The sequence below is a fragment of the Balaenoptera musculus genome, chromosome 21, assembly GCF_009873245.2.
Source record: "Balaenoptera musculus isolate JJ_BM4_2016_0621 chromosome 21, mBalMus1.pri.v3, whole genome shotgun sequence".
NCBI classification, from domain to species: Eukaryota; Metazoa; Chordata; class Mammalia; order Artiodactyla; family Balaenopteridae; genus Balaenoptera; species Balaenoptera musculus.
In genome coordinates, this window is record NC_045805.1 from 7,738,734 (window position 1) to 7,755,912 (window position 17,179).

Genomic DNA, 17,179 nt, shown 5'->3' on the forward strand with positions numbered 1-17,179 from the left:
ACTCAGCCCCCTTGTCCCAACCTGAGACCCATCCAAAGGATCGTCTATCTTCAGAAATCGCCCACAGGGTTGACAGACCTGCCCTGAGATGGCTTCTCAGTTCACCTCTTCTCCTGCCCAAATCTGCTTCTTTTCTTTCCCTTCCACTTCCCAAGAGAACTACCAACCATTCACACTCACCTCCGTCTCAGAGTCTGCTTCTTGGGAAACTCAACCTGCAACATTAAGTCTAGTAAAAGTGTTTAAATTGTATAGGTGTGTGTGGTGTGTGTTCATCTGGACTTAGATAAAATACGTAAAGAATTGGTTCAGCACTAGTTACCTCTCTCAAAATAATAGCCAGAGCATTTATTTTTCTTTGTCCATAAAGGCCTGTGATCCATGATTGTGTAAATGTTACCTGGGATCTAGTTTGTTGAGCGTCATGGAAAGAAAATGAGATAAAACATGTGAAGTTCTTGAAACTGTATTTTGTACAATGGAAAAAAGAAAAATGAATTCTTAAGGAGGAAGTTACAAGAATTTTTCAGTCATGCCCTAAGCTAATAACCTAGGCAAATCATACATAGACAAATTCATGTCACAAAAGGTATTGTGTTGTTATCATATGCTTTATTACATATTTTATGCATAAGTTATGAATTTAATATGCAAATATTTAAAGTTACAGATTTTACGACTCTACAGTACATCATGATATGCACTGTAATATAAATAATTTATTATAATGGAGCATTGAAGTTGCTTCACATGTTTCAGTTTTATACTTTTAACTATAGTGAGTATCTTTGTTTGCAATATTTTATCTTAAGATAGAGTCTGATGAGTAGAATTACTGAATAAAAGGCATACGTTTTTATAGCACTGCTGATGTAGAATGTCACATTATCTACATATGAATATTCCTGTGGCATCATACCTTATCAGCATTATGTGTGCACACACACACACACGTGTACTTTACCAATTGTTATTATTTTAACTTTTCTACAAATTTGTTTAAAGTGGTTATCATATTATTGATATTATGCTCAGCTTAAGTGACAAATAGCATCCATATTTTTAATTAAGAAACTTGCTAGGCAGAGTATAGTAATCTTTAAAAAAGGTAAAATCTACTTCAAACCATATTTCTGTGTTTACTTTTCAAAGCTCTATTTTTGATTTGACATACTTTCTTTCCTGTGTTTTCTTTAAATTATTACATCTCCACAAATTTTGCCTTTCATGACATATGTTTATCTTTAAGGAGTAAACATATTCAGGTCTTGGGACTGGGACGTCACAGCTTTAATCTCTCTGAACCATTAACTTTCAGTTACTCTTAGGCAAGGCACTTCACAAAATGTTCCTTTGGTTCTTTACCTGAAAAATAGTTTCCCGTTCAGTAACTGGCTTAACCACAAAGCCAGTATTTGAACTAATAATTTCTTATTTGTAAAGGAGTTTTGAAATGTGATGCAGAATGTAGTGTGCTATTTAAACTTTTGGATTCCATGAAATTTCTACTCTTTTTTGTGTTGAGCCCATGATTCCTATATTGAATTGCATATGTGCTGTCTATGAGCTGATCATGGCTATATAGTAAGTAGAATTGTCTGAAAAATCCCATGCACTTCTTTCGTCTCAGGAAAAATGTTCCAGTCATTGAATCTTTTTATTTTCTTTTTGAACTACACCAAAGCATAATTGTCATAAATTCAGCTGCCCACTGGACAACTGTAAGAGGCATAGACCTTTTATTTATTATGGTACACATGCAAAAGCACACAAACATGCACACGTTATTTCTAGTTGTCCTGTTAAAAAAAGCAAAATAATCAAGGCCCTGCAAACAAGGGAACTGATGTAGCCTTGCTTGATAAGTTTTCTTCAAGAGTTTACACTCCTGTGGATGATCTATATAGCGTACGGGCAGAATGGATACCTATATCTCAGTGTGAGCTTCGGTAATGAAATTTGGGTTGGGGAAATACACTTGGGTGCTGTCTGCACACAGGTGGTTATTGAAGTCATAAAAGTGAAAAAGGACATTCAGTATACTGATGGAGATGGGCTTAGAGATAGACTAGGCAATATTTTTGAGTGAAAATAAAAGAAAGACGGTTCATAAATGAGATTGAAAAGGAATAAAGAAGAGGAAAAGAAAAACAAGAGTTCCTGGGAGATGCTCAAAGGAGAAGAATTTCCCACAAGGAGATTAGTATTGATCAAAAGCCCATTAGGATGAGGACTGGAAAGTATCCATTTGCTTTGGCAACAAGGAAGTTTTTATCCTTTATTAATTTCAGCGGAAGTTGCAGGTGGGGTCCCATTAAAGCAGGCAGAAAAGTGAATGGTGGGTGCATCAGAGAACACGATGTAGAGCGACTTAAAGTGAGGCTATAATATAAGGCTCAGATCTCTTTAAGCACCTCTTTAGAGTTATTTCAGTCCGGTATGCGAGTCAAAGGAGGATTTTTTTTTTAACTTGAGAGAAATGTGGATGTATTTGAATGTGATATAAAGGAGCAACAATGGAAGATATTAGAAATATAAGGAGAGATGGGGGTGGTCGGAAGTGTGAAGGCTCTTTGTGGGCACTAGATTCAGTGTCAGGCGTGATCCTTGGCTTAGAGGGAAGACAGACACTACCTTCATTGTAATACAAATAAAGGAATTCTTCAGTGTGGAAAATATTGAGGACGTGCCTTTCTGGTGACTTCTTTTGTGTGGGTGTTTAGAAAGGAAACAGAATCATCTGCTGAATGTAAGAGGGAATGCCCCTGAGGTTTAGGTGCATAAAGAGAGAGGTAGGGTACGTTTGAAATAGCTATGCTAAGGGAAAACATTGATTCGGGAAACAGAAGGAGACAGTGTTCATACAATGGGTTCGTTCTTCACAAATTTTACATTTGTTTTTCAAGTAAAATTAAATCCTGGTTGTAGATGTGGAGACACCAAGCTGTTTTCTTCTTCTACGTGTTTCCTTTTTCTCTGTGAGAACAGGGAAATGGAGATTAGTATATTGACCAGATAGTAGTTAATGGCAGAGTCGATTTACTCTATTGTGAATAAGAAAGGAAACTCAGAAATTAAGGAGCTGATGTGCAGAGAAAAGTAGAGGGACCTGCAAATGAGATTAAAAGATAATACCAACCAAACCAAACAAACAAGTGCAAAAAAATAGACATAGATGGAATGATTGAGTAGGAATTGAAAGCATCAGAGGTTATAGTTATCTTTCCGGCAAAAGCTCCTGCCTTCCACAATTCATCATGAAGGAAACTGTCTCTTAACCTTCACTGGTGACCCCTGAAAGAAATTCAGTTTTAATACCACTGCCACATTTATCTTTATAGAACATAAATATGAAGCTACAAGTCATCTTGTTAAAAACTCCTTATAAATGATCATTGCCTTATCTCCAAAAGCAAGTCGTAAATTTTCAAAGCTTTATAAACCAGTATCCAATAAAAAAAAATCATGGAATAACCAATGTTTACTCTTTCCTCCGTAAACTTTTTGACTTAGGCCCACAGCACTCCCATGCTTTTTGGTAGCAGACTATAGCTTTTCCACCAAATGAGTCACACGCATTCTAAGAATTAGCTGTTCCCAGACCTGTTTATTTTACATTTCCCTGTTAATTAATATTTTATAATTTAAATAAGCATGTAATAAACTGGTGAAGTCTCAGTTACAAAAGAAAAAGAAAGTTGTTTACTTGAATATTAAGTTAAAACTTGAAGTTATATTTGGTAAGCACCCTGGTATGTTTTTGCAAACACACACACACACGCGCGCGCGCACACACACACACACACACACACACGGAATCCAATCAATGAATGTTCAAAGAAATGTTCTTGGCCCTAAAACTAAAGATTGATAAATGAGTGGATTTTATATGCTTTAAATTAGGTAACATGGTTAAACTTGGTGCTTCTTTTTTATGCTCTTTGATGCTTTGTCTGTGTTTTTGGTTGGCTGTCAGAATTATTGTATGCTGACTTATAAGGCTCTTTACAGTTTTACGCAATTCTCTCTTGCAATCTGTTGTTACCTCTCATACAGCCACCTCAATCCACACTCCGTGTTCTTCTCCACAAATGCACCTGTGACTCCAGTTACATGGAGCCACTTGATTTCTGATTATGTTGCTTCTTCATGTCTCCATGTATTTGCATATTCTTTTTCCTTTTCTCCTTATCCTTCTGTTTTTGTCTGGAGGTGGAGTTTTAATGGTGCTTCCCTTATGAAACACACCGTTATTACTTTAACCAGGTTTCATCATTCATTCCAGTGTTTCTCAGTAGCTCCCAGTGTGTAATCTTCATGTGACACCAGCATGTGTGTTGAAATGATTATTATTTTTACATGTTTTTAGCACCATTAGGCTTTACTCCTAAACAGCCAGGATTGTGTCATAACTTTGATATAACAACTCATTTCTTGATTTCTGGTATGTAATAGTTAATCACCAATGTTTTGCATCATGAATGAATAAAAATAGGACTGAAATAGATGAATGGTTTTCTCCACTAGATTATACAGCTCCTCTAGGAAACAGACGGAGTTCCACATCTTCGTGCACTTAGCACTAGCATGGAGACACGTGCTTTGTACATAGGAGATGATCCTTTCTTTTTTCCAACAAACAAATCATTGCTAAAATGGACCAGTCATGCTTTTCCACACTGTTGACTTTTACCTAGGTTGCCAGGGCTCTCGTGCTGTTCCTGGTTTCCCAAAACCCCCGCTGAGGTGAGTTCCTTGTGTTGTTGTTAATAATAGCCTAATTTCTACCTGTATTCAGATGACTCTCATAATTATATTATCTGCTCCAATCTTCCTGAGCTCTAAAGCCATGCATCTAACTCAAACTCATTACATCCAAAACCTGTGACAGTCTTCCTCACTAAATCTGGTTGTTCTCTAGTATTTTTTTCCTAGAAAATGATAACACTGTCCATTGAGTTGCAGTGTCTAGACATGACACCTTTTTACAAATCACCTGTATTTAATATATGACAAGAACCTACTGACTTAAAATTTTTAAATTATTCTCAAGGCCATTCCCTTCTCGCATTTTCTACCTCAATAGAGTTTAACCAGATTATTCTTATTTCTAGTCTAACCAGATTATTATTACTTCCAATCTGGAGTACTGCAGTATCTCGCTAACTGGGCTGCCTCTGTCCATTCTGCTCCCCTCCCCCGCTTATACATACACAAGTCAGGCTATTTATACAATAGGTAGATCTGTTTTGCAGCTCTGTCTTTAGAAAATTGTATACCCAACTGAACATGCTTCCATGAATTCCTCTTGACTTCTCTCTTGAACTTTCCTTATAGACAAGGGTTTTTAATGGCCTGAAAACATTACCGTGGCAACTTTTCAAGAGAATGTAGTACTTGAACTGAAAGCAAGCATACCAACTTGGGAACTGTAAGATCCTTAGAGGCATTTCCCATAATGGTTTAAAGCACAATTTGAAGAAAGACCCCAACTCACCATTTAGTAGCTATTTATCTTGAGTAAATCAATTTCTAGCCTGTAAAAGGAGAAGAAAATTTCAGCCTCTTTAGGTTTTGAGAATTGCATTAAAATAAAATAAATAATATGTGAAATTGCCTAAAGTAGTAAATGACTCCTAGGGATTGTTTTATAAATGAATGTTAGTAGGAAGGTATGCATATTTGGAAAGGTAGGTCTTAGAGCACTTTTTGACCACGTTATAGAAACAAAGCCTAGTTTTCCTTATATCTCCTTTTCAAAAAGTTTAGTTTTGAAAGAAACTGGAAGGTGGAACAAGTGACTTCTAATTGAAGCAAACATTAGAGAAAAGTGAAATTGCTTTAAAAGTTAAGGGGGAAAAGACCCTGTGATTGTCCTCTTTTCCTCTGGAGATTTTTACCTTTGTAAAACTCATATTGGGAACTCATATTGTCCTGAAATCATGCCTTCCTGGCCTGACAAAGACCTTGGTTTTACATTCTGTCTCGGGAGTCCATCACCGAGTGATAATGAGGTGTGAACACGTTCTCAGAAACCACAGACATGCCAAAAGGGCAATTTAACACCTCTTCAAAAGGTAGATGAGATATGAATTATTCATAATGAGCTCGGGCCAGACTCTCTACGCACCAGCTGACTTCAAAACATGGACTGGTGCGATACGAACTCTTTTCTGTGGAACTTGTGTATCTTCTCCCCAGGCAGAGGTCACGATCTTTAATCTACTTAATTAAAGTAGATTAAAGGGATGCTGAGAGAACGCTCCTCTCTCCCTCTCTCTCAATTTCACTGTTCCATTTACCATTTAGTCTAGGATGTGCGTGTGTGTGTGTGTGTGTGTGTGTGTGTACACCGTGGGGACCTCATTTCTATATATCCTACGTTGGAACCGGAAGGTTAGTAAACATTTTCTGTGTTGTCTTTCAGTCTTCAAATCTGCCTATTCCACACTCTTGAGTCATGACTTTTGTATATAAGATGATGTTACCAAGTTAAAGCATAACTGTTCACTTCCCCTGCATGTTTGGATTATGTCAAAATTCAACTATAGGACCACAGGAAGGGCAGCCATGGCTGTGAGGCAGTTGAGTATTCCAGTATCTCTAAGGATGATAAATATTTTCATTGTATTGAGCCAATTGATGAACAAGGAATCATGGCCCCAACCTACCTGCCCTAAATGAGTGTTTGTCAGACAATTTCATGGAACCTCAATGCTGCCATGCAAATTAAGTTCCTAGAGTTGTTTTGCAAATAGAGATTGGTTTTAAATGACTGTGTGAAATAATTCATTTACTTCACTGATAGCTTTGTGAAGGGCCCTTATTTATGAGTTAAATTCTAGTCTCTTCCTTCACATCATACACTCATCTTATCCAATAGGTTTTCCCTCGTGAAATATATAAGTAGGCTAGAATATATATTGGCAATATATCAACACCACTAGGAGGAGCATTCAGAACATTTCACTTACTGAGATCTGATTATTATACGAAATTCTGAAATGCACATCGAACAAAAGATTTTGTTTTCAGTAGTACGTAAAATCGAACTCTTATTATTTTCAGTGCTGTTACATTAGGCTGAATCCATTTTCCAAAAATTCTCAAATTTAAACTCTCATTAGTAGCGTGAATAGAAAACAGATGCAGAGAGAAGAAGGTATACAAAGAATAGCTTAGTGACGTTGTGAAGCAGCTCTCAACCGAGAATTCGAGCACTTGTTGATTGTCTCGAGCTGCTTTTCACCAAGGACAGCCTTTCCAAGAGCATCAATTCTCTCCCTCTCTCTCTTTTTTTTTTTTTTTAATTTATTTTTATTTACTTTTTATTTTTGGCTGCGGGTCTTCGTTGCTGCACGCGGGCTTTCTCTAGTTGTGGTGAGCGGGGGCCGCTCTTCGCTGTGGTGCGCAGGCTTCTGTTGTGGAGCACAGGCTCTAGGTGCACGGGCTTCAGTAGTTGTGGCACGTGGGCTCAGTAGTTGTGGCTCACGGGCTCTGGAGCACAGGCTCAGTACTTGTGGCGCACGATCTTAGTTGCTCCGCGGCATGTGGGATCTTCCCGGACCAGGGCTCGAACGCGTGTCCCCTGCATTGGCAAGCGGATTCCTAACCACTGTGCCACCAGGGAAGCCCCCTCTCTCTCTTTTTTTTTTCTGTTTTCCATGTAACAATCAGTTTCCTTGTATCAAATCATAATTCCATATGTAGCCTGAGGGAACTTCTTTCTTGAAATGAATCTACTAACCCAAACTCTGTAATTGCTTCTATTTTTCTCATATTTAATTTTGTTTGTGTATTTTTCTTAATTGTTTTAATTTAAAGGTATCAATTTTAAGGAATACTATCATTTAAATAGTAAATTGTGCAGGGAAAAATAAAATATTATCAATTAAATATTCATATCAATTGCATGATGCCCCAGGTTTTTGAAAATGAAATCTTTACTGAGAAATATGCTTCATAGAATTCAGAATGCAGAGTTGTTATGCTAGAAGTTTGCTTATTTTACTGATTCCCAATTTTAAAATGAATTATTGGGATAATTTTTCAATTATATTTGTCTTATTTTCCAAATTATTTTAAAGATGTTATTTTACTTTTTTAGCTTTCCTTGGCTTGGTTTGTTTTTAATCTTTCTTCTGTGTTAACTCTTTTGTAGATTAAGTTGCACTTATTTTTATTTAATTATGAAAGAAGCTAAGGATTGTTTCTGAGTAAATATTTCTTGGATTTCAAAAGTTATAAAGTATCCCTATTGTTATTTTAGGTAAATTTATTCATGCATTTATTTTTAAAAATGACCTCCATACTCCACATGGGAGGTACTATACTAGGTCCTTGGAATAAAGTGAAGAGCAAAAACAAAATTTAGGGTATATAGCTATCAAACAAATAGTCACACAAAAATGTATAATTGAAATATGGCAAGAAGAAATACATGGTGCTAGGGACCATTATTTTAAATGTACCCACAGGATTTTAATTTGAAAGTGACTGAGGGTCAACAGGGGGAAGCTAAGGCCACTGGCAAATAATTTATGACTCACGTTTCTTGAAAGGAGGGGGAAACGCCGCCCCAGGTAGGCATGTAGGTGGGCCACATGGGGAGACCACGTTCAGCCAGGAGGCAGGAAGAGCCATGCGGACACAGAGCCCAGAGTCTTCATTGTGTTCTCCTGGGAAAGGCGAGGCGGAGAAAAGGAAAGAGCTCAGGGCTGACTAGTTTGCGTAACGTCAGCAGGCTTTGGGCTGTATGGGTGACCTCTCCCTGACTGTGACCTGGCCCTGGGTTGATTTAGGGCAGGGAAAATACTGGCTTGGAGTTTGAGAGTTACATAAAAAAGGTGGTTGGGGGTTTGGACTTGGGAATGGTTGGTTTGTGTGAAAGGTGTTTTCCTGTTCTCAGGAGTTGTTTATTATCTCTACGAATTTGCAAAACCTGGGAGGGGCAGTCTGTTTCCAGACAGCCAGACCCCTGAAAATGTCAAAACACCATAAAATATTGTTAAAAACCAAGATTAATACACCTTAATGGCTGGCGTTTAACCTAGGTGGGGTGATTAGGGGAAGGCTTTTGTGAGAGCTATTTTGGGCTGAAGTTTAAATGATAAATATATCATGAATATATTTTACACATGAAGAAAGACAAAAATATTTTAGTTCAGGGGATGCTTTTGCTTCTACTTTTGATGTCACATCTAAAAAAACCTTGTTATATCCCGAGAGTAGAATGTTTACTTCTATGCTTTCTTGTAAGAGTTTTGTAATTTTAGCCCTTATATTTAGGTCTCTGATCTACTTTGAGTTAATACTTGTATATGATTTGAGAAAGAGGTCTATTTTTTTGTACTTTTGCATATGACTATCCAGTTGTCCCAACACTTTTTGTTAAAATGACTAATCTTTACCCAGTGCAGTATCTTGACATCCATGTTGAACGTTAATGTGTGAATCAATTTGGAGACCATCACTCTCTCAACAGAATTAAAAATTCTAACCGATGAACATGGAATTCTTTTCATTTACATAATTCCTCAGTTTCCTTATATTACAACAATATTTTGTAATTTTAGGTATATAAATTTCACACTTCTTCATTAAATTCATTCCTAATTATTTTGCCAGACTATTGTAAATGGAATTTTTTTCTTTAATTTAATTTTTGAATTGTTCATTGCTCAAGTGTAGAAATTTAATTGATTTTTGTATATTGATCTTGTATCCTGTACCTCCCTGAATTCACTTATTAGTTATAATCATTTTTAGTGAGTTTCTTAAGATTTTCTACATACACCTCCACGTGGTCTGCAAATAGAGATTATTTTACTTCTTCTTTTCCAACCTAGATGACTTTCATTTATTTCTCTTGTTGATTGCCCTGGCTAGAACTTCTAGTACAATATCGAATATGAGTGGTGAGAGCAGACATCCATTTTCCTTGCCTAATCTCAGGTGGAAAGTATCTAGTCATTCACCGTTATGTATGATGTTAGCTGTTTGTTTGTTTGTTTTATAGATGTTACTTATAAAGTTGAGGAAGTTACCTTTTATTCCTAGCTTGTATTTTTTGTTTGTTTTGTCCCAAGGTGTATTGAATTTTGTCAAATGACTTTCTTCATTTTGTCTATTGAGATGATCGTGTGGTTTTTGTCCTTTATCCCATTGATATGGTATATTGCGTGATTTGACTTTTGGATGCTAAACCAACTGGTATGGGTTGAATCACCCAGCACTTATTGGAAGCTAACAGTTGGGTGTGACAACAGTAAAGGCAGAGCAGCCAGAAGCTTACAGAGAGATGGGGAAAGAGACAGTTAAAGCTGGGCATTTTAGTTAATAAATTGTAGCAACTCTGGATACTAAACTCTTTCTGATACTGAGTCTGGGCTGTTTTTTGCTGGTTATTCTGATGTCACTCTAAGAGGACACAATCTGGGCATGTGTGCCTCACCCCCAGGGTTACTGTGGTTGTAGCTGGGTTTTCTTTGATCTTTGGTTTTGAGCGATGCTCTGAGTGTATGTTGTGCCATAAGGTTAACCAGTTAAAGCCAGGCCCTTTGGCAGCGGCAGTCTTGGAGGCTGCTCTGACCCCAGAAGGGCCCTTGGCCATCTCTTCCCTGGTTTTCCCTGTTAAACTTGCGGTGATCTGTTAAAATTCTAGTAAACCTGTTGTTATGAAAGAGATACCAGCTTCTTCTGAATTGCTCACCACCAAGGTCTCTACTGATCTTAACAACGCTCTTAGTCTTGAACTTCTCCAAGCTCTGTTCCAGCTGAAGTTAGCCCACTTGGTGGGGTGTACAGAGCTCTCTGTTCTTGTGGACTTCTTCCCCACCCCCTCCACCCCCGTCCCGAGCAGACCTGTGCTATAGCAGTGCTCCAAATGTGGGCACAGGGACGTCAGCCCTCTTTCCGTGGAGTGACTCCCTTGTTCTGTCAGTGGGATGGGAATGGCAGCCCCTATCTTCTTGTCTCTCATTTTCCATCTTGGAAATTTTACCCTATTAGTGAGCAGGGGCAGGGGCAATTGGGTCCCAGTATTCTCAGCCTGCCATGCTTGGAACACAAGCTTCCATTCTACAAGTAGAGACTGGGTGGGAGATGAAAGCCCCAGATCTCGTGGCCTCTAAGAAAGCAGCACTAGGCTGGGCGCAGAGTTGGAGGTCATTTTCTCTCTCTCCCTGGAGTAGAGCTTCTGTCACACTGGCCTGGGGACAGGAGGAGGGAGTGGGTCAGTGCTCACATGCCATAGACGCTGACCGTTCTGACTGAGGTTTAGTAGATTTTCTTGAATAAATGTTATTCTGCTTGCTCATTTGCTATATGCCATTAGAGCAATGTCTAGACACTTCAGATGGTTTTGTTTGTATGTTTGTTTTTTAACGATTTTCACAATCTGTGACTGTTTCACTGGGGAGATATTGAACTCCCCACATTATTTCAAAAATGCTTCCCCCCTTTTATTTTTGTCTTTTTTTCATTTTTATCTGTAATTACTGCTCCCCTTTCCATATGCCATTAAAAATCACTCTAATGTACCTTGTTCATCTACTTGATTATGTAACTCAAATTATACATAGTCTTGTTCTGTGGTATTGTATATGCGTGTCATCAAATTTTATGAGTGGTGTTAGTATACATGCACAATCACACACACGTATTTTTTACAACTCAACGTATTTACTGAAAATCTATGCACACCTCTAAACATCCAGCTCACTCTTTCTAATAACTGAAAAATATTCCATAGTACTCATAAACAGTTTATATGTATGTGGAATTGAGTAGTTCTTGGCATGCAGTAAAGTCTATAGTTTTATTCCTGGTGATGAACATGTAATACTTGCAACTCCCTACTATTGTAGACAATAGTGCCGTGAACATTTACGTGCATGTCTCCTTGTGGACGTGTGCAGTGGTGTTTCTGAAGGACCGTACTATGTATGGAATTTCTGAGCCATTGTGAACCCTTGGATGTATGTTCCTGAAGATCCACTGGTGTGTTATCCAGAAAGACTCTAGTGGAATTCATGCTTGTCCAGAGTACATGAGGCTAGCTTTTCTATAGTTACCAACATCTGGTATTAATTAACTATAAATTTTTATAATCTTCATGGCAAAAATATCATTAATTTTCAATTATCCTGAGTAAGAGTGACCATCACTTTATGAAATTAGTCATTACAGTTTCCCTGATATATGAAAAGCCTGTGTGTAGTCTTTGCTCATTTTTCTACTCCCATATTATTTCCAGTTAATTTACAGTTTTAAAAATAATTTTAATGTATATGCTTTTCTGATATAACTAGTCTTTCTCCTAAATTTTCAAACAACTCTCTGCGCTTTGTGGCACTGATAGTTTTAATTTTATGTAGACAGTGTTTTACCTGATGAACCATGTGTTTGGGATCTTATTTTAGAGATTATTTATCAACCAAAGGAGACCAAGATATTCACTGACAGTTTTGCTACTGTATTTGTGTTTTAGCTTTTACATAAGGATGTATTATTTAAGAGGATTTTGTGTTTTCATATTATGTAAGGTAGGTATGCACTCTTATTTTCCACTTACAGTTTTTAATCCCAACACCATAATTTAGCTATTTCAATTACCTACACACACACATATATTTAAGTTTATATGTGTATATGCAAATTATATGCAAAGTTTTCATGTGCACATGGGTCTGATATTGAACTATTGGTTCTATTCCATATGACCATCTGTCTTTGTCTGGTTAGAACTACAGTATTTCTTATTATTACACCTTTTAGTATAGCTTGCTATCTGGTAGGACAAGTTTGTCCTCTTTGCTCTTCTTTTTCAGAACTGTTACAGGAATTTGTGGACTTTTAACCTTTATATACATTTGGGAAATATGTTTAAATCCTCAAAAACTACTGTGGAGTTTTTGATCCAAATTACACTGAAATGATACATCAGTGTTGAAATTGACATCTTTCTTTATTAAGTCACCTTATCCATAAAAGTTGTATCTCTCTCCAGTTAAGTGTTTCCGTTTTTTCTTTGAATAGAATTTTAATTTTCAACAAAAAAATTCTTCTGCATTAACTTTCAATTTATAGGTACATTTAAAATTTTACGAATATTATTTTATAGTATATTTTCTGGTATAAATAACCACTATTAATTTTGTAAGGTGATCTTGTTTACATCAGATTTGCTAATAAACTCCCTTATTGATTTATAGAGGTTGCTTCTGGATTCTGCTAAATTTTCAGTATAGATGATAATATATGCAAATGGAATTGTTCTTTTTCCTTTCATACCTCTTGTTTTCATTATATTACACAGTATTATCCTTCAGTTTTATGTTAAAAAATAACAGTGAGAGTAAATACACTTTGATCTCGTTTTCAAAAGACATGAGTTATTCTAAAGTGTATATATGAGGTTGTTTTGTTATAATTTGGTACGTAAAATTTATCAAGTAAGCTATTTTTGAGAGTTTAATCATAAAAATGTTAATTTCATCAGATGCCTTCTCTGTGTCTGTTGAGAAAATCATGTAATTTATTGTCATTAGTATTTTCAGTTTCATTGACATATTTCCAGATATTAAATTACTTGTGTTTCTTGAATATATTTAACCATCTAGCTCCTCATCCAAGGTCAGATGAAAATATTCCAAGTTAAATATTATCAATTCATATTAAGGTTCAAAAGTGAAATGGGGCTATGATTTCCAATCTTTCTTATTTTAAAAATCAGTATGATACTCCTAAGGTATAAAGAAATAGGATAAATACACAACTGTTACTTTTTTGTAATAAATTATATTTTATAGGGGTTAATTTTTTTTGTACATTTGAAAGCGGTTTCAAATTACATGTTTTTTAAGACATGTTTGTATGAGTCTGTAGAAATGAAGATCTTTAGTATTTTGCTTGGGGATATAGTCTATTAATATATATCAAAAATATATTGATGTGTATTTGTTGCATTATTTGGGGTGTATCTATTTTTCTGTAATTCTTAAACTTTCAAAGTTTTATATTTTATTTATTTCTGCATTCCCTGTTTTTTTCTTGAATAGTCTTTTCAGATTTTTTAAAATTCCAATTAATATACTTTTATAAATCTTTTTTTAAACCTTATCTATTGTTTTTATCACTTTGGATCATAACAGTGTCCCCTATTTCACTGCTTTTTTCCTCCATATTTCTTATATCTTCACTTCCTTCTTTGAGTTATTTAGTTTCTATTCCATAATAGTTTCTGTGTTCATAGTTTGCACATTCATTTTTTTCATTCAATTTTTCTGACAAATTTATTTAAAGTTATAAAATTCCCTTTAAAGGCTATTTTAGTACCACATTTTTGGTGCATTTTTATAGTACTCCAGTTTTATGTGTTTTATGAGATTTTTAACGATTTCCTTTTTTAATCCAAGGCTTTTACAGTAGTATGTTACTTTCTATGCATATGCTTTTAACACTTTGCTTTATTACTGAGTTCAATAGTGAGAGAACGTATTCAGAATGATGATTCTTTAGAATTAGACTTTCTTTTCACCTGCTACATTGTTATAGTTTTCAATGTTCTATGTACAGTCAAAAATAATGTTAATCACTGTTTATTAGGTATAAATTCCGTGTTTGTTTGTATATGTACACATATATGTATGCATATTATACATTCATAAATACGTACTTGTATTTATTATGTGTAATATGTGTGTAAAATATACAATTTTAATTTTATTCAAATTCTATATGAGTTTTTTTTTTTTAATCTGGTTGATTTATCAGTTTCCTAGACAATTGTGTGTGTGTGTGTGTGTGTGTGTGTGTGTGTGTGATGTTGATGGTAAATATTATGACTGGTTGTATGTGCCTTTTTGATTTATCAATGGAAATTTTAAAACTAACTCTATGATCAGGCCAAGACGTTGGTCAATGCTCCTAATTTATTCTTTCTTTCATATTGTCATGAAATGGTTATGGCAGACATCATAGACAGGTAGCCTATGAGCTGGCTCTCATCTGTAGAAATGTTTTATTTGAACTTGCACAATATAGAAAATAACTATAGTTTAAATTAAATGGCCAACATTTAAAAAATCTCACAAAAATCAGGTTTGGTTTAACTTGAAAAATTGGAAGGTATAGAAAAGTATATTTACATTATTTCTTGGAAACAGGGTTTTTTTTTTTTTTTGAATTTTTGCATTTTTTTTTATTTATTTTTTTATACAGCAGGTTCTTATTAGTCATCAATTTTATACACATCAGTGTATACATGTCAATCCCAATTGCCCAATTCATCACACCACCACCCCCACCCCACCGTGGTTTTCCCCCTTTGGTGTCCATATGTTTGTTCTCTACATCTGTGTCTCAATTTCTGCCCTGCAAACTGGTTCATCTGTACCATTTTTCTAGACTCCACATACATGCATTAATATACGATATTTGTTTTTCTCTTTCTGACTTACTTCACTCTGTATGACAGTCTCTATATCCATCCACGTCTCAACAAATGACCCATTTTCGTTCCTTTTTATGGCTGAGTAATATTCCATTGTATATATGTACCACAACTTCTTTATCCATTCGTCTGTCGATGGGCATTTAGGTTGCTTCCATGACCTGGCTATTGTAAATAGTGCGGCAGTGAACACTGGGGTGCATGTGTCTTTCTGAATAATGGTTTTCTTTGGGTATACGCCCAGTAGTGGGATTGCTGGATCATATGATAATTCTATTTTTAGTTTTTTAAGGAACCTCCATACTGTTCTCCATAGTGGCTGTATCAATTTACATTCCCACCAACAGTGCTAGAGGGTTCCCTTTTCTCCACACCCTCTCCAGCATTTGTTGTTTGGATTTTCTGATGATGCCCATTCTACCTGGTGTGAGGTGATACCTCATTGTAGTTTTGATTTGCATTTCTCTAATAATTAGTGATGTTGAGCAGCTTTTCATGTGCTTCTTGGCCACCTGTATGTCTTCTTTGGAGAGATGTCTATTTAGATCTTCTGCCCATTTTTGGATTGGGTTGTTTGTTTTTTAATATTCAGCTGCATGAGCTGTTTATATATTTTGGAGATTAATCCTTTGTTGATTCGTTTGAAGATATTTTCTCCCATTCTGAGGGTGGTTTTTTTGTCTTGTTTGTAGTTTACTTTGCTTTGCAAAAGCTTTTAACTTTCATTAGGTCCCATTCGTTTATTTTTGGTTTTATTTCCATTACTCTAGGAGGTGGATCAAAAAAGATCTTGCTGTGATTTATGTCAAAGAATGTTCTTCCTATGTTTTCCTCTAAGAGTTTAATAGTGTCCGGTCTTACATTGAGGTCTCTAATCCATTTTGAGTTTATTTTTGTGTATGGTGTTAGGGAGTGTTCTAATTTCATTCTTTTACATGTAGCTGTCCAGTTTTCCCAGCACCACTTATTGAAGAGGCTGTCTTTTCTCCACTGTATATCCTTGCCTCCTTTGTCATAGATTAGTTGACCATAGGTGCATGGGTTTATCTCTGGGCTTTCTATCTTGTTCCATTGATCTATATTTCTGTTTTTGTGCCAGTACCATATTGTCTTGATTACTGTAGCTTTATAGTGTAGTCTGAAGTCAGGGAGTCTGATTCTTCCATCTCCATTTTTTCCCCTCAAGACTGCTTTGGCTATTCGGGGTCTTTTGTGTTAACGTCCTGCACTATTATTGTGTTACTGTCAATTTCCTCTTTTATAGCTGTTAGCAGTTGCCTTATGTATTGAGCTGCTCCTATGTCGGGTGCATATGTATTTACAATTGTTATATCTTCTTCTTGGATTGATTCCCTGATCATTATGTAGTGTCCTTCCTTGTCTCTTATAACATTCTTTATTTTAAAGTCTATTTTATCTGATATGAGTATTGCTACTCCAGCTTTCTTTTGATTTCCATTTGCATGGAATATCTTTTTCCATCCCCTCACTTTCAGTCTGAATGTATCCCTAGGTCTGAAGTGGGTCTCTTGTAGACAGCATATATATGGGTCTCGTTTTTGTATCCATTCAGTGAGCCTGTGTCTTTTGGTTGGAGCATTTAATCCATTCACATTTAAGGTAATAATCAATATGTGTGTTCCTATTACCATTTTCTTAATTGTTTGGGGGTTTTTTGGTAGGTTCTTTTCTTCTCTTGTGTTTCCCACTTAGAGAAGTTCCTTT